Below are 25,005 nucleotides of genomic sequence, written 5' to 3'. Positions count from 1 at the left end.
TGCAATTTCTTCTGTTTTGATCTGCAAAATTTTATAAAATGTCCTTTCTTGCCACATCCATGACATACAAAATTCAAAGCTGGACAGGATTTTGAATTAGCTTTGTGTCCAGACTTTCCACAACGAAAACATTCAAACGTTTCTTTTGTATTTTCGTCTTTGGTTAACTCCTTAGAATCCGATTTTACATTTTAATAAGATTTACACTTTCCTGTACCTCTTCCACCGTAGGTGTAGTTTTATTTTTCTCAACTTTTAATTCATTTACACATTTTAACATGTGTTCAACCCTTTTTGCTATAATCACTACTTCTTCTAAGGGTGGTTCATCTTTAAGCCATAACTCTTCCCTTACTTTTTCTTCCCTGCACTTTAACACAAACTGATCTCTTATTCTTTCCTCATTTGCTGCCCCAAACTTGCAACTTGAGGCTAACTTCCTTAACCCAGTTAAAAAATCCTCTATAGTTTCTTCTTTCCCTTGTTCTCTTAAGCCAAAATGATATCTTTCCATAATGGTGCTGACCCTGGGCAGATAATGCTTATCTAACTGAAGTATACATATCTCATACTCATTTAATCCTCTTTGTTCCTCTGTGGATAAATCCGGCAAATTTTCTAATACCTCTTGACCTTCACCACCCAAGCAGTGCAAAAGTAATGAGTTTTTCCTCTCCGCACTTAAATTCGTACCACAAACACGTGCATAGGGCGCAAAAAAATTTTTCCACTTGCTCCATTTTACAGGAGGCTCCCCTGGAGAACTTAAAAAAAATGGTGGTGCAGTTACGTTCTGCATAACTTACTTTATAATATTTAAAATGAATAGCAAACAATTTCCCTTCTTTTTTTTTTTTTTTTTTTTTACCTAACAGGTAAAGAACACTTCTTCTAAAAAAAAAAAAAACCTCCAAAACAAACAAATAATTCACATCAAATTACTCCTGAATGCACCTTCCTAGCTTATTAATATATATTTTATAATTTACTGCCTTACTAGCAATACATATTCTATTTAATGTTTTAAAACATGTATTTCAGCTGAACAATGTCCAAATTTGAAGATCAGCACATATAATGTTCCTCTAATAACAACACACACTGCGTTATTATTATTTTGCCAAATGAAACGAATTTCGTGCAACCAAGCTTTATAAAAATGTTCCAAACACACACACACGACAGTTCCCCAATCCTGTTCCACGACGTCACTTAGCTGAGAGAACACATGACTGATGACTCATAGTCATTGCCAAAACCCTCTGTAGTGTTCCAATACGTCACCAGAACAAACCGAGCATTAAAGTGGAAAGAGCTCCTGTATTCAATTATCTCTCTCCACTAACGTTGCTCTCGACGATTCCCTTGAGGCAAATAAAGACGCGCTGGCAGCAGGATTATGTCGACTTTAAATCAACATCAGACTTCCCTGACAATCCCCTCTTTGCATCCATTCACCGGTGAGTCAGCCGCAGGAGAAGCATAAATATTCTTCTCTTCTTCTATTATTTTTTTAACTGCCGCTGGAGGAGATGAGAGTCTGGCTATATTTAGCAGGGTTCTGTTTTATGCCATCCGCCACATTTCCTCAGTAAAATCACGCTCAAGCAGATTTAATCTTCCTCGCACCATCGTTAATAGCGCACTTTCATTGAGAATCAACTTCACGCAGCGCGATATTTCTGATAAAAATGCTTCCTTTCTTCTTCCTTAAAATCAGGCCATAAATGAAAATGAGCTTTACAGTACCTTACAGATCTTGTCCACTCGCATTCTTTTACCGCAATCTTCCGTCTTTCTTTTCTCTTTAAACTGCTTTTACCAATGCGACAACGACCTGTCACAAAATAATCCCAGCTTGATGTTGAGGTGTTTATTTCTCCGTTCTGTTCCTCAATCGTCGCCAGTGTAATGTTTGTAGATAGTACCACAGGAAACGCACGTATAGGTAGTTGCAGAGGTTTATTACTAACACCCCATCCATCAGCTCCATAAGGGTAACTGACTTCCAGGTACAAGCTGAGTTCTAGGTTCTATGTTCTATAGAAACGAGATCTCATGACACAGGAGAAGCGACATCACAGACAGCCTCGTCAACATTCCAAGGCTGCCTTCCTGTCAACATTCTAAGCGTTACCAATGTACAGTAGGATAAGGGGGGTGGCCGGAATGTACCATGTGGCAACTTATAACACACATCTATTAGAAATATATCTCTTTTGTGACAAAAAATCTCCCGCTTTTCAATTTTTTTTTATATTTGGAGGACTGAGTAAGAGAATTCAGAGACAACTCAGAGTTCAGGGACAAAAATCAACAAGTTGCAACTAGACCCATAGGTCTGTTAACTTGAGACGAGTCTTACCCATTTGTTAAAGTAATAAAATGCATTTTTAGATGATGAATCATTTTCATTTTAAACCATTGTTATTTTAAAATGTCTAAGATTTTTACATTTACGATTTACTGTTTGTCGCTCATTTTCCCAACCCCCTTCAGTGTGAACCATAAATTCTCCTGTAAAGTTGTATTTACTTCTGTCATATCTTGACTAATGTTATTTGTCTAATGTGATCTGTGATTTACAATTTGCCAATCCTTTTCACAAAAATCCTTTGGAAAGCACCCTTAAAAACTCTGACTTGCTGTGCATTGTTGAGCAATCGAATGATCTCAATGCACCTGATAAAGCTGAAGGCAGGTCTTCCCAACACTTCCCCAAGAAGAACTCCAAAGTCCTTCTAAAGTTGTTTTTTAATTAGATTCAGTTGCAACCAGTTTTATATGTCACTCTTCCTCACACTTTCAACCTCTTAATCCTCAGTGGAAAATAATAACATTATGGAAAACTTACAAAAGATGCTGCAATCAAAAATATAGAAGTAAATCCATTGTACCTTTTAAAGTCTCCCCAAATTTACAGCATTGTATAAAGCGTTTCTAGACATGGAATCAGATTTAGTAGCCTAACTTCAAATTTTCTTTACTGAGGCCAGGCGCCTGGCTGTGGCCCTCACTACATTCTTAAATATTGGCACTTCGAGTCGTATCAACCAGTCACTGGTGCAGCATGTGAAAGTTTGAAGGTCTTATGAAATTCAAGTGCATCGTTCGGTTCCATGATAGCAAACATCCTATGGTATTCACAATATCTCAGATTCTATGGCAAGTACCCCATAATAGTACCAGGAAATGTTGCTATCGGGATTTTTCTACCGCCAATCAGGGATTGTTGCTTGGCTTCTGCACTCTGCCAGAACTGGCCAGTGGATGCGTAGGACGGCATGCAGCACATTCCTGTTCTTTAGCGCAGATTAAACAATGACCCTCACGGCCACAGCCTTCCCGGAGTCTGCCCTTTCCTGTAAACTACCTTGTCCTGGTTCCTGCAAATCAGAGATTATCCCAGACTCACTCTGAGACTGACGTGCAGCCTGAGCTCATTTTAACACAGCTGACTTTGTACAAGACATAAAGTCTTCTGGTCTTGGCACCAAGCCAGTGGCATTCAGATCATTGCCAAGAGACATCCAGCTCCTTGTTTTTCCTTTACCCAAACATCAATCATGGGTGCCTTGCCATTGAGCTCAATCTCCACCCTGGGCAAGCGGATACTCCATGCCATCTCCACTGGCCACCAATGCTCTAATCTTGGCTCCAGGGAGTATCTCCTCAGGCTTAAGGTACTTCCTCTCAATCATGTGCGGAATGCTCCAGTATCCCTCAGGACAGGCACTTTCCTCCCATTGATGCTAACTTCCTGCACAAATCCCATTGTATTAGGGTGGATTTGCTTCAGAGCGTCTGGATCCCTTTCCTAAATGTCCATAGCTACTAGGTTGAGCACAGCTAGTCCCTCTTGTGTACCTTCACCCACGTGTAACTTGCTATCACGGGTGCCACTGTGTCAAGTTCCTTTTCTTGACAGTCTCTCTTGTAATGTCCACCTTTTGACACAATTCACCATCTTGGATTTAGAAGGGCTTCCTTGCCATCCCTTCTCATGATGCTCCTTCCTGGACACGCCATTACCATGTTTCCTGGGCCCTCCATGAAGTACCCTGGCGCTTACCCTCCAGTTTGGAACCACTCTTTGGAGAGTTCTTCTTTCCCTTTGGCGTAGACACATGCTACTCCAGTGCTTTGTGAGCCCTGTTAGCCAACCACTTATCAGCTGACACTGCAGGTTTTGTTGGATCCCTCTCTGTCAGATCAGACGGGCATTGCCTAAGTGGGGATAGAGTACTCCTCCTTGAGTCGCTGTGTCACCAGCAACTGGTCAAGGCACTGAAAATACTTGGCCTCCATCACTCTTACCACTCAGTCTAATCTTGCAATACTTTAGTAAATAACTAGGATGGACCTGTCTAGCAGTTTGTCCGACACTGCAGTGCCTGGCACCGCAAGGGTTTTATAGAAGAACCCTCACACGCCAACCTAATTGGTGTCGTGCTTCATCATCGGGTTTCCTGCTGAGTAGCCGAATGCTACTCAGCTGTGCTGCGACACCTGATTACAGTGGAGCTGGATTATTTTGGTGTATTTGTGATGAAGTGGTGTATTAAAAATACCTCTGGGTCTCTACCTGATAATTACTTTTATTCCCAGTGGTCCAGGGTATATTAAAAGAGAGTGGATAGCCAAAAGACTATTAGTTGCATCTTAGTTTTCAGCTAGGTCAACATGTTTCAGCCTGTGTAAAAATTAGTAGGGCTTTCATCAGGACCTTTCTCACAGTGATTTAAAATAGTGGTATAAGTGAAAAAGTGAAAAGTGAGTGGCAAAAGTAATTTACGCCACATGTGTATGCATTTTATAGCACACATGCGCTAAGGTGTGCTAATTTATGCTGAGTGAACTGACCGTAATTTGCGTCCACCTCTGAAAACTACCTGTAAAAGAAATTTACAAGACAAGACAATGCAACATGTGACATGTAAAATTTAGGCAAATGGAATATATGCACATTTCATCATTCATTTTTGAATATTAGGGTGATTTGTTTTTAAAAAACACACAATCCGGATTACGCAGCAACCATAGCACCGAAACCACCCTCATCGCCGCCACCGACGACTTCAGGGCCCTGCTGGACAGTGGCGAAACCGCGGCCCTCATCCTCCTGGACCTCTCCACCGCCTTCGACACCGTCTGCCACCGCACCCTGCGCACACAACTCTACAACGCGGTGATCCACGACAAAGCCCTGGACTGGATCACCTCCTTCCTCACCGACAGAACCCAAAGAGTCTGCCTCCCTCCATTCCGATCCGAAGCCACCAAGATCACCTGCGGTGTACCCCAAGGATCATCAATCAGCCCGACCCTCTTCAACGTATACATGACACCGCTCGCCAACATCGTCCAATCACACAACCTCAACATAGTCTCATACGCTGACGACACCCAGCTAATCCTCTCCCTCACCAAAGACCCTGCGACCGCCAAAACCAAATTCCACACAGGGATGATGGTCGTCGCCGAATGGATGAAGAGCAGATGCCTGAAACTGAACTTGGACAAGACGGAGGTCCTCATCCTCGGTCCTACCCCTTCCGCCCGGGACTACTCATGGTGGCCAGCCTCACTGGGAACCACATCACACCCACAGACCACGCTCGCAACTTAGGGTTCATCCTAGACTCAACGCTCTCAATGACCCAACTAGTCAACGCCATCTCCTCCTCCTGCTTCAACACCCTCCGTATGCTTCGCAAAGTCTACAAATGGATCCCCACCGAAACCAGTAGGATGGTCACACAGGCCCTCGTCACCAGCAGGCTGGACTATGGCAATGCCCTCTACATTGGAACCACGGCCAAACTCCAGAAGAGACTCCAACGCATACAAAACGTCTCGGCACGCCTCAACCTCGACATCCCCTGCCACAGCCACATCCCCGCCCACCTGAAGGACCTGCACTGGCTCCCCGTCAACAGGAGGATTACCTTCAAGCTACTCACCCACACCCACAAAGCACACCACAACGCGGGACCAGCATACCTCAACAAGCGACTCACCTTCTACACCCCCAACCGACAGCTCCGCTCCACTGGCCTCGCCCTCGCCACCGTTCCACGCATCTAACGAACAACCATCGGCGGCAGATCCTTCTCCCACCTTGCCGCCAAGACATGGAACACCCTCCCCATCCACCTACGACAGACCCAGGACCTGCTGACCTTCAGGAGACTCCTCAAGACCTGGCAGTATGATCAGTAGCTGCCTCCCCCTCCCCAGCGTCCTAAGACCCTCACGGGTGAGTAGTGCGCTTTACAAATGTTGATTGATTGATTGATTGACAGTGTCATTCGGACGTGTAGCAGCAATCATACACAAGTCATGCATGCCATGAGCTATTATATGTGAGGAAAAAACATGCTTGTGACAGGACTAGACAAGGTGCTGGAATCGTGATTATTTACGTGATTGTAGCGGCGCATGAAATTTGCATGAAGGCTCAGTATTATGCAGCCTACTATCAGCGATTTACAAATCGCGTGTTGTCCGGTTGAAAATGCGCCGAGTGTGGTTTAGCTCTATCCCTATATTCCATGATGAGCATGGCCCGTAACTATTCGTGTGGACCCAAGGGTTAATTTGTCCTTGTATTTGTAAGGAAAAATGTATGCAACGGGCCATATTTACGTTTGTTTACGGAAATACAACATAACTCTGGTGCCGGGAGGGGGAAGCCCCTTTTTTAGGTCTCGCCTAGCTATTGCGTTTACACAATCGCTTTGCGAGACTCTAGTAAGAGGGGCATTTCAAAGTGCTCCCAAAAGTGGATTGCATGGCGAGCACGCGCACAATCACGTGCATCGTGCCGCCATGCAATCCGTTTAGGGAAGCGCTTCAGCCCACTGGCGCGTGCACGTGTAGCCACAGCCTCATACTTCAAAGGGTCCGCTCCCCCGCCTGGAATGCGCGCCCCCGCCACAGCATGCAGAGAGATTGTTTCCTCATGGCGCCTCTCACAACTGTCCCTCCCCCACCACAGGGCTAGTCTCACGGATTACATTATGTCCTCATGCCTGAGAATGTTTGCTTACATCACATAAACCCTTGCTTCCCATTTTATCTCCTCAAAATGGTTGAAAAGAAGAGCCAGCTGCCGCTGGAGTCAGGCCTGTAACTTGGAAGCTAAAAACCAATATTAATAGCGGACACCCAACCCACTGAGCTATCTTATCTACAGCTTGGCTGGGTGAATGAATGCTTTGACGGATGAATACTTGGACAGATGGATGTGGTTGGGAGGAAGCATGAATTTATCAAAAGAGACCAGCCTCGGATGTCCTTGCAACTTGAAATTCAAAAGTTTCTTGAGCAGATGTTAATGCCTCGTCCTTTTGATTCAAAAGTGCTTTAAGTCTGCTTAGCTTGTTAAACTCTGCCTTCAAATTGGAATTGAAGGCCACAACGAGCTATCATAACTCCTGTGAGGGGTAAGAAAGAGCACGTTCTTGCAGCAGGTCACTACCTGGGAAACCAATAAACTATATGGGATCTCAGACTTCATCCTGCAACAATCCTGATTGTTTAACATTTAATAACTTCCATTTCAAAGCATTTGAAAGAACTGTAATGAGGGGAAGAATTGTGGGGACTGATATTCATTTTAGAAAACAGGCCAAATTAGCTACTGACGCATTACATGCACCATGTATAGTTACGTGTTTACAAACAAGTGTGTGCCCTCCCATTGGAAAGAAAGAAAGGCGCTATCTTGGGGCAGCTCCAGGTTGTATGAAGCAGGTCTCTGCAAGGGGACAGGCATCGGAGACTTTAAGGTGAGACTATGAGACCCATGTCCCGTAACCTTTGACTAGTGAAGTACTCTCTGTGGAGGTATTTCAGTTGCACTAGTCGGAATCTGGCATTGATTGCCAAATGTCGCAGGGAGCTCTAGCCGCTGTCCACCCTTTATCAGTGAGTGGGCCTAGGTCCCATGCCCAGGCAGAGTGAGGATCCCAAAGGATTCGGGTGTTTGGTGTATTATCGTGTGGTAGATCTGCGACACCCTATGGTCACCCAAGGCCCCCATGAGCCTCCAGGGGATTGAATTTGGGTAGGCCTTCCAGTCCGATGATGTAAGGAGTCAGAGTGGAAGCAGAAGAATTGGCTACGGTGGAGGTGGAACTCTACCTGTAAGGTCTGGTAGGACTTGAGAGTAGGTCCCTCTGTTACATCTGCCAGCTTGGCGATGCCAATGAGGTCCCATCCTCGAAAGCCCTCTGGGCCAGCAACCTGGGCCAGGGTGGCTCTACCCACAGGGGAGTCTGTTCAGTCAGCTCATTCTGCTTTCCCACACCTCGTAAGGTAGATCCCCACAGTTGGAGGACAGCCCTAGGTGCCGGTGGGAGGGACAATGTAGTGGAGCCACCATATAGTAAGTGTACAATTGGGGTGTCCTGGAGCGCCCGCTTAACCACTGCGTGTCCTGCAGCCATTCATAAATTATTAAATGTGATACACTATAATCTGTTTCAATGTCAGCGCCTGTGACGCCGCCATCAAATGTGGATTTGAAACATTTAGGCAGAGTTATACACGGAGGCCACGTTCCACAAGAACCTGGGAAGCACTCGGGGACCCTACAAAAGAGGGTCCCTGGTATATCGTACGGGTAGTCGCATCATTGATATAAGAATCTGGGGAGGGACAACATTTTATAAATGCCTGAGCGAGCCAAGAGTAACACTGGGAGGGCCGACCAGGTACTGCACCAATCTTGAGTGCTGATTGGCATTGATTTATTCATGTGCAAGGTGGGTCGCATGAGCGACTGACACTACAGTGGAGCCGTTCTCTATAGCTTGACAAATATTTTTTGCATTAGACTAACCCCTGATGAGCGACACTTGACAGTGCTGTGCCTGGGTCCTTAGATATAGAATGCCTGCTGCTTTTTCTTTTTTTTTTTGCACTTCTTCATCTGTGTCTGATGGTGTCATAGCTGCAGGTGTGCCAAGAGTCACTGGAGGTGGTAAGATTGTCAGCCAGGTAGGCGGGGCACCGGTTGTGATGGCTTTTGTGATTAGTTGGGTTTAGGGGAGAAGGTAAGAGGCTGTAGACAGAGCAGGTTGATTCCACCAGGCCATCGCTCCAGCACCAAGACAAACACACCTGTGTCTAAGCGCTATCCCTAGGGCCTAAGCAGCAGGGCGAAGTGCCCTAGAAGGTGAGGATGTCTGAATTTTGCTGTAAGATAGAGGTGACCAACAGATAGCTTGGGCTGTAAACACTACTCAGGGATTTAAAACTATCCTCTTGTCCCCTGGAAGCTAGTCAAAAACAGACAGATGAGTCTGGCTTACAGCCCGGCGTGATGTCCCAGGAGGAGGCGTGCTGCAGGGTTCTAAGAAACGATGCAGTTTATAAGTGTGAACTGTGGGCGGGCTTGATTCAAAGAAATGACGTCATCGAATGTAGAGGCGATATCAGCTTTAGTGTTTTTGTAATACTGACTCAGAAAGCACAGAAAAACAATGAGCACAAGAAACTCAGGCCTGGTCCAGCACCAAGATCATAGTACCCCCAAGGGCACCCCGCTGTCCCCCCTCCCCCATAGTAGGTTACCCAAATGACACACACAAGACAGTTGGTGTTGGGTAACAATGCTGCAGGTTTATTACATAATTCCAGAATATGTAATGGGTGGGTTATCTTACGGGCGATCCAAGGGCAGGCAACCAACTGGGTCTCCTGCCCGCCTGATGAGCCGGGCAGCGTGGGATCGATGCCCGCCGTTGCTGCCATCCAGGTGATTCTTTCTACAATCACGTGCCGTTGGTAACTTCTACGCTTCGCTTAGCAAGCCCCCGGTTGTTCAGGCCCACAACCGCCCGCAGGACTAGCAGGGTGCCGACACGGCTTCCGGGACCTCCCCTGAGGCTCCTCGGTTTTGGCTCAGGCACCGCCTATGGTGCCGCGCAGAGGTACCCTTTGTACCGGCCTGCTTCCAGATCACCCTGTAACTCCGCCACAGCCCTGGAGGCGGCTCACCGTCGCAGCCAGGGCCCCCCACCAACCCGCTATAGTCTTACCTGCAACCTCTCCTATCTAGGGCTTCCTGCAACTAGCTGGAAGGGAACCATCCTAGCAGAAAGAAGAGTTTGAAATTCTGCCACCTCATGACAGTGTGACAGCGCTAGCGGGACTCAAACCCTGTGAGATCCCTTATATCCACAGGCCCAAGACTTACCAGTGAGCTATAGCTCCTGGTGTTGTAGATGGCCCCATCTATGTCCCCAAAGCCCGAGACGCCATCGCAATCGGATAGGGTCTGCTGAAATAAAGGACCCGTTGGGCCTGCGAAGATAAGCCAAGAACTATTCGCCCCCCTGTGGGAAGGTTACACCTCTTCACAATTCTGGGCCTGCCCTCTCTGGCTATTAAGGCGAGAAGGGTTTTACTTAACCTTTGACCAGTCCCTTCTGATTGCTAAACCTGGAGAACAGGAGTGCTCCTAGCTGCCCGCGCGTGACCATGGGCAAGGGGCGACTCATGCCCCTGCCCACCATCCCTTATTCCTTATGGGAGTTATGCCCCTACAGATCCCTCAGTGATGAAACCCCCTAGGCATACCAGCTTCGGGAATCTGTCTGGCTTAAGCATTGCGCGCTGTGATTTTGGCCCTAGTGAGGCGCTATGTGGTGACCACTTATTCTTTTGCCGCTATGTCAGTGCGTCCCCGTATTCAATGCGATTGGGGCACTGGGCTACACCCATATCTACACCCATCTAGTGGCTTAATCCAGGCTTCCCTTAGCATTAGATAATAACTACCATTCTATCTCGGTTGCGTTTCCCTTCCCGACTAGGCACCCACCTGGGTGGCTAGGTTACAGTTAGATATGTGTGATTTCCCCCATATCTGTGCCACTATGATTGACAGGTGAAGGCGGCCTACCTAAGCATGTTGGCGGGGCAGAGTTGCGGGAAAAAGCATACCTCTTTTAGACTGTCGGCAGCGACCCGTGTTTAACTGTTACTAACATGGCAATGACCGTTCTACGTTAGGACTATCCCCACTCTGGTCCGCCCTGCCCAAGGACTGATGCACTTGGGAGCGCGAGGCCGTAAGCAATAGGGTGGGTGTCAAGACAACAACAACAATGACAAACAACCCCAGCCCCCTTTCAGCAGAAGGTTGGGGACGAGGGACACGTGATGCAATCTGTCAGTATAGTTCGAATTCTCTCGATGGCGAGAAGGGTTTTACTTAACCTTCGGCCAGTCCTCTCTGATTGCTAAACCTGGAGCACAGGAGTGCTCCTAGCTGCCCGCGCGTGACCATGGGCAAGGGGCGACTCTTTACCTGCCTCCGCCTAATCCGCGGTCATGTGACAGAAAACCCTGCAATGGAGTGGCAGCTATTAATTAGGATGCATCGTGCTGTGCTCGCCTGGGGAGGAGGCAGCTCTATCGTCGGCATGCACCGCGTGGCCTCAGGGAAGGTGGTGCACGAAGCAAACCCCCCAGGGGCCCTGCCAGCCGCATGATAACGTGCCCACAAACCAGCTCCCGTTTGCGGTCTTCCAAGCGCAAATGGCCCGGTGGCTGCGGGAAGGCCCTCCAGTGGAGATCAATTGGCCGCCTTTGCACGCGCAGGTGCATGCCGCCCAGGGAGGAGTTTACTAACTTCGCACTATGACACCTGTGTGCCGTTGGGACGGCGGGCTGCGGTCCCACTCCAACCGGGTCACTTGTTAATTTGTACACAGCCATGCCTTAGCCTCTGCCCTGCAGCCTGAACTAACGCACTAACTAGTCCCCAGGTTGTGCCGCCGTCAAAGGGAAGCGGATCATTGCTGTGACTGGCCTGGGGAGACCGCCTCTAACCATACGTGTGCTCCGCTGTTCTGCTCCTGAAGGCACCCGGAGCTTGCACAATTTGCCCGGCTTCCCCCGGGCAAGGGACATAGCGTGCACCACTTATTCCCGTCCCTTCCTCATGTGGCCCGCAGGTTGTTTTGCGGAACCGCCAGCCCTGACTTGCCAACAGCAATCAACCCCCCGGGGGTGCTATCGCGCGACTCGCAAACAGCAAGACTGATTATTTATTTATTTTCTGCATATTGGAGCCCTGCATATTTATATATCGCGGTCTCGACCCGGAGGTATTGGAGCGTATAACATGCGCACCGCGTTGCAGTCCCCTCAAAATGGGAGCTCGGGTAAAACAGGGAGTGATGAAATGGCCCACGCGACGGAACAGCAAGATGTTCATCTTGTCGTAATATTTATGTAGCGTGAACTCGAACCAAAGGTGCTGGCGAGCTTGACGAGAGCACCGTGTTTACCTTCGCGTTTGGGTGAACACGGAGGATTAAATGCTTTGCCCAAATTCGAGGACGTGGACACGCCCGCTACGCTCGCACCCTGGTTGCAAGCCCTGCAAATTTATATAGCGCGGTCTCGACCTGCAGTTATTGGAGCGCTGTGCATGAGCACTGTGATTGCACACACCTTCGTCTGAACACGGAAGGATTAAACAGTTTGCCCAGGATCGAGAACGTGGGTGCAACCTCGATGTCCGTACCCCAGTTACAAGCCTTGCATATGTATATAGCGCGATTTCGCCAGAAGGTGTTGGAGCGCTTGTATGAGCCCCGTGTTTAAATTCTCCTTAAGGTAGCCCTGGAGGGATTAAATGGTTTGCCCAAAATTGAGGCAGTGGACGTGACCTCGAAGCTCGCACCCCGGTTACAAGCCCTGCATATTTGGATGGCGCGATCTCGCCCCAAGGAGTTGGAGCCCTTGCCTGAGCACCGTGGTTACCTTCACATTCAGGTAAGCATGGAGAGATTAAATGATTTGCCCAGGACTCAGGCCGTGGACGCGACCCCAGAGCAAGCACTTCGGTTACCAGCCCTGCATATTTGTGTGGTGCGATCTCGCCGGAAGGTGTTGGAGGGCTTACCTGAGCGCCGTGTTCACCTTCACCTTCAGGTGAACATGGAGAGATGAGATGAGTTACTCAGGGGTGAGGATGTAGTCGCGACCTCGGGGCTCATATCCTGTGTACAAGCCCTGCATATCTATATGGCGCGATCTCGCCCGCAGGTGTTGGAGCCCTTGCATGAGCCCCGCACCTGCTTTGGGGTGACTTCTTCCACTGTGAGGGTTCGCCACATTTTATGAAGCCCACTGTTGGCTCCTCACATATTTGGTGGTACTATTTCCTTTGGGACCCCAGTGCTGTCCGCATCGCCATCTCATATACATTTGAGCTTGGGAAACACCAGGCATAATTGATTCCAATTTCTAGATCATAAATGGTGCCGCAAAGACGCTGACACCCCGGGGCTCTGGCACAGGGACACGTAAGTGCACAGCAGGGCCTGTGGCGAAGTAGCCTGCCATCCTTAGTGGGCAGCGGGTCCCAGTATAGGACGAAGAATGCAACGCGCAGTGAGTCATAGTGGGCCAGGGGCCAGTACCCAGCCCCGAGGGGGACCATAGTGCGCCGCGCAGTGAAATGGAATGTACACAAGGCAACGCAAGGAGCTCCAAGGAGCGCTGTGATGTCAGCGTTTCCGTCCCATAACGGCCTTTCCCCTCTTTGTCGGCCGGAGGAGCGGAGGCCTGTCTGTGCACCTAACTGCCCGTCGCAAGGGCCGCAGACGTTTTTTTTTTGTGTTTTTTTTTTGTTTTTAACTTAAGACCTTGTAATCATCGTGACACCATGCAGACAAATTTTGGACAGATTCCCATTCTTCCCAAACTAGGATAATTAATGTGTGGCTTACAGGTGCCCTGTGCAAAAAGCCTCAAGGGCAACAGCCTAGCTGGGCCACATCCTCTGCATGACTGTGGTGAGGGGGGGCAATGCCTGGGCGCTCACCGCGACAAACTAGCGCAAGACGGGGGGCATGGCCCTGGCCTGACGCGTGAGCGGTGCTAGCAAGCCTGAGTGGACGGCGCAGGACCACGATGCCCACTCCAAGCGCCGCCAGACCGAGGAACCACCGGCCCTTTGCATCACCTCAAACCCGACCACTCTGCCTCCCCAAACTAACCGCGCGTGACCACCGCCACAACCAACACCTGGGTTGCGCTGCCGCCACCGCGTATCCGCGGGGGGCAAAGAAGTAAACATTACACCTTCTGGCACAGGGAGGTTAGGAGTTTTGCCCAGAATCACCGTACGGGGACACGGTCCAAGCTGGAAACCTGGTTCCAGCACCAAAGTCAGCGGCACCAACTCGGCAAAGAAGAGCGTGCAATTTTGCCACCTTATGACACTATGACAGCGTTTGCGGGAACTCGAACCCTTGTCCTGTGCGATCCTTTACCACCACAGGTACAAGACTTACCATTGAGCTATAGCTCCTAGTCAGAAGTGTGGAGCGCTTTCCGGACCAGTTCTTTCCTTACTTATCCAGGCGCATGCGAGTTACTCGACTTGAAAAACGCCGTAATAGAAAGCGACCCTGAGGCTCGCACCCAGGTTCTAGCACCAAAGTCGGCGGCTCGAGCTCGCCCAAAAGTGTGGGGGCTTGCAAAGAAGAGTTTGAAATTGTTTGCCACCTTATGACACGTTGACAGCGTTTGCGGGACTCGAACCCTTTTCCTGTGAGGTCCTTTACAACACAGGTGCAAGACTTACCATTGAGCTATAGCTCCTGGTGTGAACACAGTTTCTACATTACACATTCAGGCACGGGGAGATAAACGATTTGCCCGCAATCGCCGGATGGGAGTGCAACCCCGAGGCGGGAACCCCGGTTCCCGCACCAAAGTCGGCAGCGCGAGGTCCACCCCGACAGCTTTAAGCTCTCACCCCAACAGTCTTACATTACCCTTTCAAGGCACCCCGAGGTCAGTTATTCGCCCCGAGTCACCATCTGAGAGCGCGACCCTGGGGCACGGACCCTGGTTTTAGCACCAAAGTGAGTCAACTAACCCACGGACCACGTCCTCTCTGTCCATGACTGAAGGACCAACCCTCGAGGGGGGGTGGGGCGGGGGGCGCACGTGCAGTTGAACATTGCTCCAACAGCTCTCCCCCCGGTTAGCCTCCGAGGAGATGACACAAAAGGGTGGTGGGGGGCGGTGGGGGTGCGATCGGACCTAGATATATCCCAGGTGAGGTGATTGAACACCACCTCACGGGGGGGGGGGGGATTCCAAGACCTAACCATTGGGCCAGAGCGGCTCTTCATACTTTGGTCATGAACCACAACTGTTGCAACATGTTCTATTCGTCACTTAAAGCAGAAGTGCCCCCCCCCCAGTGCCCACGATGGTCGCACTCGCTCAACCAGTAACCCTGCGCTACCGGTAGCCAGCGGTGATGCCCCGACAAGGATTACACGCCTAGCCCTAAATAGCTGGACACCTATCACCTACCCCTAGCATTGCCCGCCGGTGGCCTTGTCTGCTAACCGCGGCGGCTCTATCACAGGGCAGCATGGCCCGGGCTCCCGTCACCACGCCGGCCTGGCAGCCCAGCCCATTGGTTACTATACAAGGCGGTGGCTACATGTCGCCGTCATGCATGCGTCGCTAGGGAACTACCTGGTTGCGATCCGACCCCACCGGTCTATTCAAGCACTATGCCCCGCGGGACGTGGGCCCCGTGGCGGTTCTGCTACCCCCCCGCGATCGCGCACCACACTTCCGGTGCCGCTACACAGCAAGTCATGAGCGGTAAAGCCCCCTCCCCCCCCCCATCAAGGCACACCGGCACCCAGACGGTAACGGGGGGTGTGAGCAAGCAGTCCGTCATCGCCATGACCCCCCCACACAGGGTAATCGGGCGGCGGGCTCTCCCTACCCAGCTGCCCTCGCAAACACTGCTAGCGTTCGTCTGGCCACGATACGGTGGGGGGGGGTTGAAACCCACGGCCTCGCACCAAGCCCCGTCTAGCTGCAAAGGCCCCGGCGAGATTCGGACCCTGGGTTACCCGCCCATTGCGAATCGAGCAGCATCGATTTAAATTATGTGCGCCTCTACAAACGGAAACGCTTGGAGGGGGTTGAGTCTTGCCCCCCTGGACTGTCCGAGCACGCGGGTGGGTGATGGGTGAAAATAGCATGCGTAGGGTGTCGCGGCTCGGTGATCAAACCACGAGGCTCAGCCCACTCACCGGGGACGTCGCACCATGCTGGTCGACCGGGGGGCATTAGATAGAGATGCCGTGTGGCGGGAGGCCTGCCTAGTTGCGGCCACAGATCAGGAGTGAGGCTGACCGCAGGGGGAACCAAGACTAACAACTCATTTAGCCTATGTAGGATCGAAGTAAGGGCAGGCCAACCGATCGGGAGCCGCGACTAGGCCCCCCTCACTCAGACCCCTGGCCGATCCCATGCTGCACCCCGGCCGACGGCCCTAGCCACCCAGCTGGCCGGACTGAGGCACCAGAGGCGGAGGAAAACCACCGCTGGGATGGGGATACAACTGGATGGCCTGCGACTGCGATCAGGGGTGGAGGGGGGCAGGGGGGACTCACTTCGCAACCAATGACCGACGATGAGTCCAACGACCAGCGACCGACGATGGATCAAACGAACGACGGCGTATCACGGCGTATCCAAACGGCATCGGGAGGTGGGCTCCCGCTACCTTTTGCGCGCCCTCCGATGCTTTACCAATCGGGCTATGGCCCTTTCAACACTGATCGGTGCCCCTATTCGGCAGCGTTGCCGGCAGACTCTATTAAATCGCCTCCCTCGCCCTAATCTTGCGCCCCCCCTCCGCCCGTGGCCATCCGCGCCACAGGGCCCTGTCGACCTGGTACTGCCCAGGGACAGGGCCGGGGCGGAGTAGGTGCAGCAAGACTCACCGCATCTGAAGACGACGACGACCGATCATGTGGCGAGGTGGGCGACAAAGAGGTCGCCAGGAGGGTGGGGGAAGGCTAAATAGCCTCCCCCTCACACCAGGGCCAGGAAGTGACACGCATTGCGCGTCACTTCCGGCCAGCCCGAGGAGGGGGGGCTCTGGTCGGCGTCCCCGCCCCCCCCTGTGGGAGGGGGTGGGGAGGGGTGACCGGTGCCCCGGGGGAACTAAGGCGCCGACTGCCAATTGGGCCCCTGCGGGGGCCGCGGTCAGCGGCATTTCCGCCAACATAAAACTGCAAAGTGGCAAAAAAACAAAACGCTATACTCCCAAGGGAGAGGGTGCTCAAAACAAGGGTCGCATTCCAGGGAGAATTGTCGCCTACAGCAACTATAAACTTGAGCGAAAATAGCGAAATTAGCTACGACATTAAAGTCACTAAGAACTTCCCCAACGGTAGTGGCGACATAGGAACTTATCTACGTCAAATAAACCCGAAAGGCAAAACTGGCAAAATAGTAAACAAATTTGGCAGCGACAGCATCGACACAAATGCTAACAAACAAGAGGAAGCACGTCAAGGATCACAACCGAATATCCCCCTGTCCCTGGAAATAATCATCATTAAAAGAGAATAGAGGGTCAGCAACAATGGTTGATCAAGACTTGATCCGGCCCAACGACCTAAAAAAATGACTCGCTGAGCCCATAAAAGCAGTTTACCCTAAAGAGGGAATTAGGCCCCAACCCCCCCCCCCTCCTCCCCCCCAAACAAGGAGGCACTAGGACCAGTAAACAACCAGCAGCAGCTAAACCTGGAACCTCCGACTGAGCAATGGCGGTCAAAAATACACCTGCCCGGAAACTCAATGAACGCCAAAATGTGCTTTACCGCCTAGCCTAAAATGCAAACTAACGTGCCTTAATACCAGTGAAAAAGCACCAAAGGAAATAACGACAACAATAAAGGCAGCAAATCCAACAAGCCTCAGCCTAGAGACGCACAGCCTAAACTAGCAGACAAGTACGAACATCTCTTCAGTACCCCAAAGCTATCAATCCGCCCATAGTGACAACAATAACATTGGAAACAGTGGAGAACAGCCTAACCAAGAGCCCGGCATTACAACCTCAGTGACAAGAGATGATGTCCCTGTACTGCCAGGAGACACCATCAGTAAATACAGTGATCCCGCTAAGCTCCAACTGGAGGCTCCTTCCTCCAAGCCCATCGAGTCCATTAAACAACGCTCCTTATCCAACCGCAGACCATATCTTTCAAATTCCAGCCTTTTCTTACGAAAATGAACCCAGGATTATCGGCTTCCCTCCAATTGAAGAGGAAACCTGCTTACCATCACAACAAATCGAGAATCACCTCACACCGATCAACAACGCCCTGATCTCAATGGCAAATGCGGATATTATGCACGCCGATAAGCCTGACACCCAAATAAATATACTGCAAACAGTTGCTGGTTTAATCTCAGGACTGGATTAGAAGCTCGAATGATTAAACTCCCGATTCATAGAGCCCAGGAGAGCACAGAGTTAACTGTTAAACAGGAGGGTTGTGGATGTAGCCCTATACTGCAGAACTTGGAAAAGCTGCCTGAGATAATGAGCACCTCAGTCAAGGACCTCAAGAGAGAGGGAATCAGACGGCCACAAAAAACAAACCCTACTCCCCAGCAAATGAACGCGAGTAAAGACTTTCATGAGCTCTCTGGGAATACGGGTGATCAAACAAACAGAACTAGAGCAAAAGACTCTCCAATAATACCCACTGCCCTAGAGATAAGGTCTAGTGGCAACCAGGTCCGGTTGAAGGAATCACAGGAAATCACCTGGAACAAGGTCAGTGACACCAAATAAATATCAAGTAATAATGGTCAGGATCCAAAATTTGACCCAAAACCTGAAATTAAACCCCCTTTTTCTCCAAACTTAAGCTCCGAAACAACCACTTGTCTGAAAACAACAACTTTAGAAGTTCAACATCTATCCAGAAAAAACAAGAAAGAAAGAAAATTAATTTACCAAATCGAACAAAGGCTTATGCAACAAGGAAGGGTCCATCATGCACTGGCTTCAGATGGAAAAAAGGAAAATAGTGTGGATATTAATCCCCCCAAAATCAAAATTTAAATGATAGAACCCCAGGAACTCACCCGGATGGTAGAACCGAAAGTGAAATTACAACTTTATGCGATCCAGACCGAACTATGTAACGTTCGACCACAAAACAGGTTGTAAATGAACCAGATAAAACACAATGCTTATGAGTCGAAGGTATATGGCACAAGCAAAAGGAACTCCAAGAAATGAATACTGATGATCTCCACCAAATCAGACCCCAGGAGGGGGTAATTTCCAAATTAAATAGGACTTCTGACAAACCAATAGAAAATTCAAAAAACCTCCGTCCGTCAGCGACCGCAGTGGACAACCCAAATAAGAACAGTACCCACCAAGGAAAATCCAAACCAAGTAAAATAAATAGACTCGACCCTACAAAAAAAAATTGTCTCTAAGTAGCCCTCATTTCAAGAAAATCAAAGACTCTTATCAATTACAAATACAAATTACAGGGAGAGGGATTCTACTCAAACGTGCACTGATGATTTATCATTGCCTCACCAAAAGACCAGGAGTGATGTACACCCACAGGCAGTGAGGCCCAGCCAACCTCTGGAAGAATCAGACAGCCGGAGGAACCTAACCTCAAATAACATGGAGGTTTTGGCTGTCCGAGAGGCAAGGACCCTACAAAAATCACCGACTTTGGATCAACACAAAAATTCAAAAAATGTAAAGATATTGCAATACCCCGATTATATCTTGCAGGGGAAGTGGGATACCCTCAACAGAGGGAACATCTTGAAGCTTTTCTCAAATATTCTGGGTTTAGAAAGTATAAAAACTACAGATATCGATAGCGTCGTTTTTTTTGCTCCCGAGCCCGGTGAGATAAATGAGCCAACAGAGATAATCTTCTCCGAACAGGCCATGACTAATGCCCTAAGGGAAAATAAAGAGCGATTGGATGACTGGGGGATTCAGATCAAGAATCCGGTTACTATAAAATAACCAGCGATACTGAAGAGTGGAGCTGTGAACGTATGGCAGGCAAAACAAGAACGAAAGTGTTAAGAAAGAGAATAGTAAGGGCACAACTCAGCCAGCAACAGGCTCTATTTTGCATGGCATCAAAGATGGTCCGAGAATAAAACCATGGAGCGAGGAGTTAATTCAAATTACAATGAACTCAGAAGGGGGCAAACGCCAATGCTTGATTAAGGGGAAGATCAGCAAAGATTGCTCCTGGTTACCATGGGCCTTAAACCCCTGTCCCTAAACATCCTGGCGCTTCTTCCTAACAAGCAACATTTTGCTCCCAAGTTGAAAATAAGGTGCTGGAACATTAGGGGTCTAACGGCCGATGAAGATAAAAGGGACACGATCCAATACCTCCGGAGTTATGATATCATCGCGGTACAGGAAACCTGGGCTCTATGCTCAACACCATGGCTGGACTACACTGTCTATGAATCACACGCCATAGCATCTCAAGTAGGTGGCCATGCCTCGGGCGGGGTAACCATTTACGTTAAAAATAATCTGGCCCCTCAGGTATCGCTGATAAGTGAGGGAAGTGGAGATTATATTTTTGTTAAGGCAAAGTGGCTAAAACCAGACATGCCAACGCAGGTTGAACAAACCATGATCCTAGGTTCCATTTATCTTCATCCATCAAAGACTAAGCGAGAAGCAACCCTAAGTAGAATGCTACCAACAATACGTGACCCCCGATCCCAGTGCCCAGATGACCTATGGATCATAATAGGTGACTTTAATGCTAATCTAATGGCCTCAGATCTAACCTCCCCTTTGGTAGCCCTGGACGACTCTGCCTGGTCTATTCCAGATATAAGCTGCCAGTACCAACGAAAAGATTATCATGGCCTCAAATTGTCAGCTATTTTTAATCACCTGGCCTCCGAATCCTAAACGGTAGATCAGCCGCTGACTTGCCAGCTGCTCTTACACACTTGTCAAACATTGGGCTGGCGACACTGGACTACATCTGGATCTCGATTGCCCATGTCCACTCAATTCAGGACTTCTCGGCAACACCAACTGTGGCAAGTGGCCACGCAATCATTACCTGCGATATCATAGCTCCGCAACGTCGCCACCCAAGTATCAAAGTGATCGGTGAGGAGGAAAAACTGGAACCAATAAACAAAATAAGGTGGGCGATAGAACACCAAGAAAAAATGAATTCAGAAGTGGAATCTCTATTGAACAAAGTAACCCTTGGTAATGGCGAATTCCCCTCACCAAATCATGGGAACTCCTCTTGGAAGAAACAAGGGAAATATTACCAACAGTGACAAACTCAAGACCCAACAAATTTCCCCCAAAAAACGAACACCTCACAAAACAAAAACTACTAATGGCGACAATAAAACGCAAATTAAATAATATCATGCGCAAAATTACTAAGGAGGTGCCCGAACATAGATCTTTACGGGCAAAATGTGTAGATATCCGCCTATCCAAGAATGATTGAAGATGTAAAGCAAATGAAGTTATAAAATCACGAGACCAGAAGCGTTTCTGGAATTGGATAAATAACTGCTGTATATCCACCCAGCGCCCTATAATCACAAATATCTCGCCTACAGCATGGGAAAAATACATAGAAGTTCTCTATGTGGAGACATCCAGTAACAATGGCACATTTCCCCTTATGGAAACATTAACAACGTACATCGGGTCATGGAGTCACAAGATCTCGCCCATGACCGAAAAGAAATTCTATCTGACAAAGTTACGCACCTCATTAAAAAAATGCGTTCTGGAGGGGAGCCGGGCTCCAATGGCATTCTGCCCTCGGTCTTTAAAGAGATGGCACGTAAATGGGCAGCAATCGCCTTTATTCTGGGAGTACAGGTCGGGAAGAAGTCTCCCTGAGTCCCAATACACAAAAAAAAGCTCAAGATCGATCCCAGAAAATTATGAATGATCGCGCTCTTAGATGTGGATGGGAAATGCTACGCTAGTATACGGCTACAAGAGCTGACGGCTTGGGATGAAGCACGAAAACTGATCCCTCACATGCAAACAGGGTTCCAAAAATCACATCGAAGACAACTTGATTTGTATGTCCAACCTGATCGAGACAACGTTGGCAAAAAAAGGCAGGGCTCTGTATCTTGCATACATCGACTTCCAAACCGCCTTTGATAGTGTGTCCAGCCTGCGACTGTGGATAAAATTTTAAAATTGGAGCATTGACAATACGCTCCTAGCAGCACTGATTGCTGTATACTAGGACACCTGGGTCAAGATTAGAGTCACTACAGGCTGGTCTACCACTAAAAAAATGCAAACCAATAAAGGTTTAAAGCAAGGATGCTTATTGGCCCTAATAACTTTTAATTTGTACTTGGACGATTTACATGAATGTTTGGCTGAAGCTCGAGCTTTTCCTCTCCAACAAACCGAAACCAAAATTCATAACTCCAATATGCGGACATCACAATATTGCTCGATCAAACCCCGATTGGAGTACAGCGGCTGTTAACTGCATTGTCCTTATACTACAGAGAGAATCATTTCAAAATAAACACGGCAAAAACAAAGGAAATGATAATCTCGCGACAACCAAAAAGGAAAGGTGCATGGAACATTGGAGGTAAACCTACTGAGATAGTCACTGCCTATAAGTACTTAGGAGTGTGGAGCGATCACAAAGGACGGCCGTCTGCTGATCTCACTACAATGCAAGAAACAGCTCAATCTATGGAGGGCGTTTTCTGTAGAGCAAGGAAAGCCTTAGGTTCACCTGATCTCACTCCCTTAATCCGAATAATAGGGCAACATTTTTACCATCAGTAGCACACGGCGCAATAGCTTTCAAAGGAAAGATGACAACATGGCTGGATAGCGCTCAGTCAGCCTGTTTCCGTAAAGTCTTATTTTTACAGACCGCTACCTCACATGCGCAAATACGGAGGGAATTCAATCTTTTGTAGGAGAGTAGGATCTGCTTCACATGGGTATCCCCACTTTTTCAAACTGGTTGCAGGGGCTACCTGCTCTGGCATGAAACTGGACAAAGGAAATGGGTGTAACCACCCCTCTTACCTGGCCCACCCATAGGTGGGGCCTTAGAGTTAGTCCATCCCCTAAACTCACTATACGTATAGGAATCCAGTCCCTAGGACTTTAGATTACCCTGGACGAAACTCTACAATGTACATCCTGGACCTTCGACGTTCTATCCTGACTAGAAGACTGAAGAGATCTCCCTTGGGGTCAAGGAGTGACTCCCCTGCATGGCAGGCACCAAAGAAGCAACTGACTGGTCTGCAATTCTGAAGCTCCCGCCGGACGCCGAAGTCTCTGCATCCCCAGAGGTAGATTTCCAGACTTCCCCGAGGCTACCCTGAGTCCACAGCAAAGCTGAGGCCTGTGGCTATCGTGGGTGACGTGGAACTGTGACCCCTGGACACCATGAACTTTTGCAGCAACACTATTTTCCTGGTCCTCCTCGAAGTTGTGCTTTGGGCTCCTAGTAGCCCCAGCCTTGAGCACCTCCTGCTCCAAAGATTGTTGGCCTCCACTCCACGAGTGACCCGTGGGCTAGCTTCAAGTGCGACCGCTCAAGGCTCCTTTGCGATCACTAGCCTGTTGGCTAGCAGGTCCCCACGAAGGCGACTCCTTTTCTGATTGGCTTACTTGGTTGCTCCAGACATGCCCTCACTTACCCTCGCTGGGTGAGTCCCTCAGACCTTGCTGGTCTGCACTGCAGTCCTTTCTCTGCATTCCAGTGACTTGCCGTTGCCAAGGCTTGTTGGGTCCATTCTGGTCGCTGTCACCGCAGCACTCGACAGACTTCGTGAGAACTCTCGAATCCGGCTTGTGGAATTCGTCGACACCTCCTGGACCTCGTGGCTGAAGAGTCAAGACACCCATCAACTTACCTGAAGCACCCGACATCTGTGGGCATTGGTCCATCCTGCCCTAGGTCACTGGCAAGAGATCCAGTCTCTGTCCCCTCTGCTTTCAGGTTCCTTACATCACAGATCCAGGCTTGGATCTCTCCGTACACTTCTCCTCTTCCCGGGAGCAGCAGTTCTTTGCAAGCTTCCATTGAAATCGACAACGCGACCCGACACCACAAGACACCTATGCACCCGGCTTCCCCGGGTGAGGTAACTTGAGTACTCTGGTGCTCTCGTGGGTGCTAGCCCTAGAACTTCTTAAGTCCAAAAGGGTTTGGTCCTGACTCGATTAGAAGTGTCCCTAATCTTTAAAATTCCAACCGCGACATTGCCCATAGAAGATAATAGGAACCCGCGGTAATGTTTACACACTGCATACAGTCCCCGTGGGTCCCCTGTGTCACTACCTTGGGTGGTTCCTTGGGGTCCCAGCGATTCTAGAGGCAATAGGCCTAGTGCCTATTCCAGTCGTGGTTCTTATACCATTTTTTTGGTATATGGTTTGGTACGCCCCTAGGGCCCAAACGTGTATTTGTGCTTTTACTGATGCTTGCTTACTTGTAAACTAAGTACTTCGAACTCCAGCCTCATAAAGAGACTAGAGGGGTGTGTTTTATCTTAAATACATATATTTTGAATATATACCTGGTGTAGTTGTCCTTTCATTTGATCATTCAGGAGATTATAGACTGGTAAAACAAGCTGCTTTACATTCCTTCAAGACTTAGCCTGAAGGCTGCTCTCCATAGCTACCACTAGGATAGCTTTCAATAAAAGTTGTCTTTAACCTATCACCATAAGGGGTTGTTTGGACTGATACAAGGTGCCCACTAGAACTAGTGGACAGCATATATCAGGCCACCTTCTCACACCATTCATCTCAAAATTGGATCGTGAAAGCTAGATTCATAGCCTATTGTCTAAAAGCCAAACAAGCCCGGGACAACACACTAAAGAAAAACATCTGGATAATGATAAACACCTGAGGGTCCACATGGTGTGGATTTCTAGCTCATTGTATTGAGGCAGCGAGACTTTTAACAAAACAGATGAAGATAATGTCGGCCGACAGAGATACACAAACTTTGAAAAACTTAGGGGCATATTATCAAGACAGGCGATAAAATTATCTGACCCCGTATGATGTCCTTCACATCTAACGTGGGCTTCAATTGGAATTTCATAGAGAATATTATC

General features: G+C 49.0%; 1 protein-coding gene across 1 annotated transcript in view; it reads left to right on the top strand.

Annotated features, from left to right (window-relative positions):
• The first annotated feature begins 892 nt into the window (after positions 1–892).
• Positions 893–25,005, top strand: part of LOC146822411 (uncharacterized) — a 233,276-nt gene continuing 209,163 nt past the window's right edge. The window contains exon 1 of the mRNA XM_085613500.1: positions 893–1,460. The gene's annotated coding sequence lies outside the window, so the exon portion shown is untranslated. The remainder of the gene's footprint in view (positions 1,461–25,005) is intronic.

Source organism: Triturus cristatus, chromosome 6 (assembly GCF_964204655.1).
Source record: "Triturus cristatus chromosome 6, aTriCri1.1, whole genome shotgun sequence".
In the NCBI taxonomy this organism is placed as follows: domain Eukaryota; kingdom Metazoa; phylum Chordata; class Amphibia; order Caudata; family Salamandridae; genus Triturus; species Triturus cristatus.
This window is presented reverse-complemented; position numbering and strand designations above follow the sequence as displayed.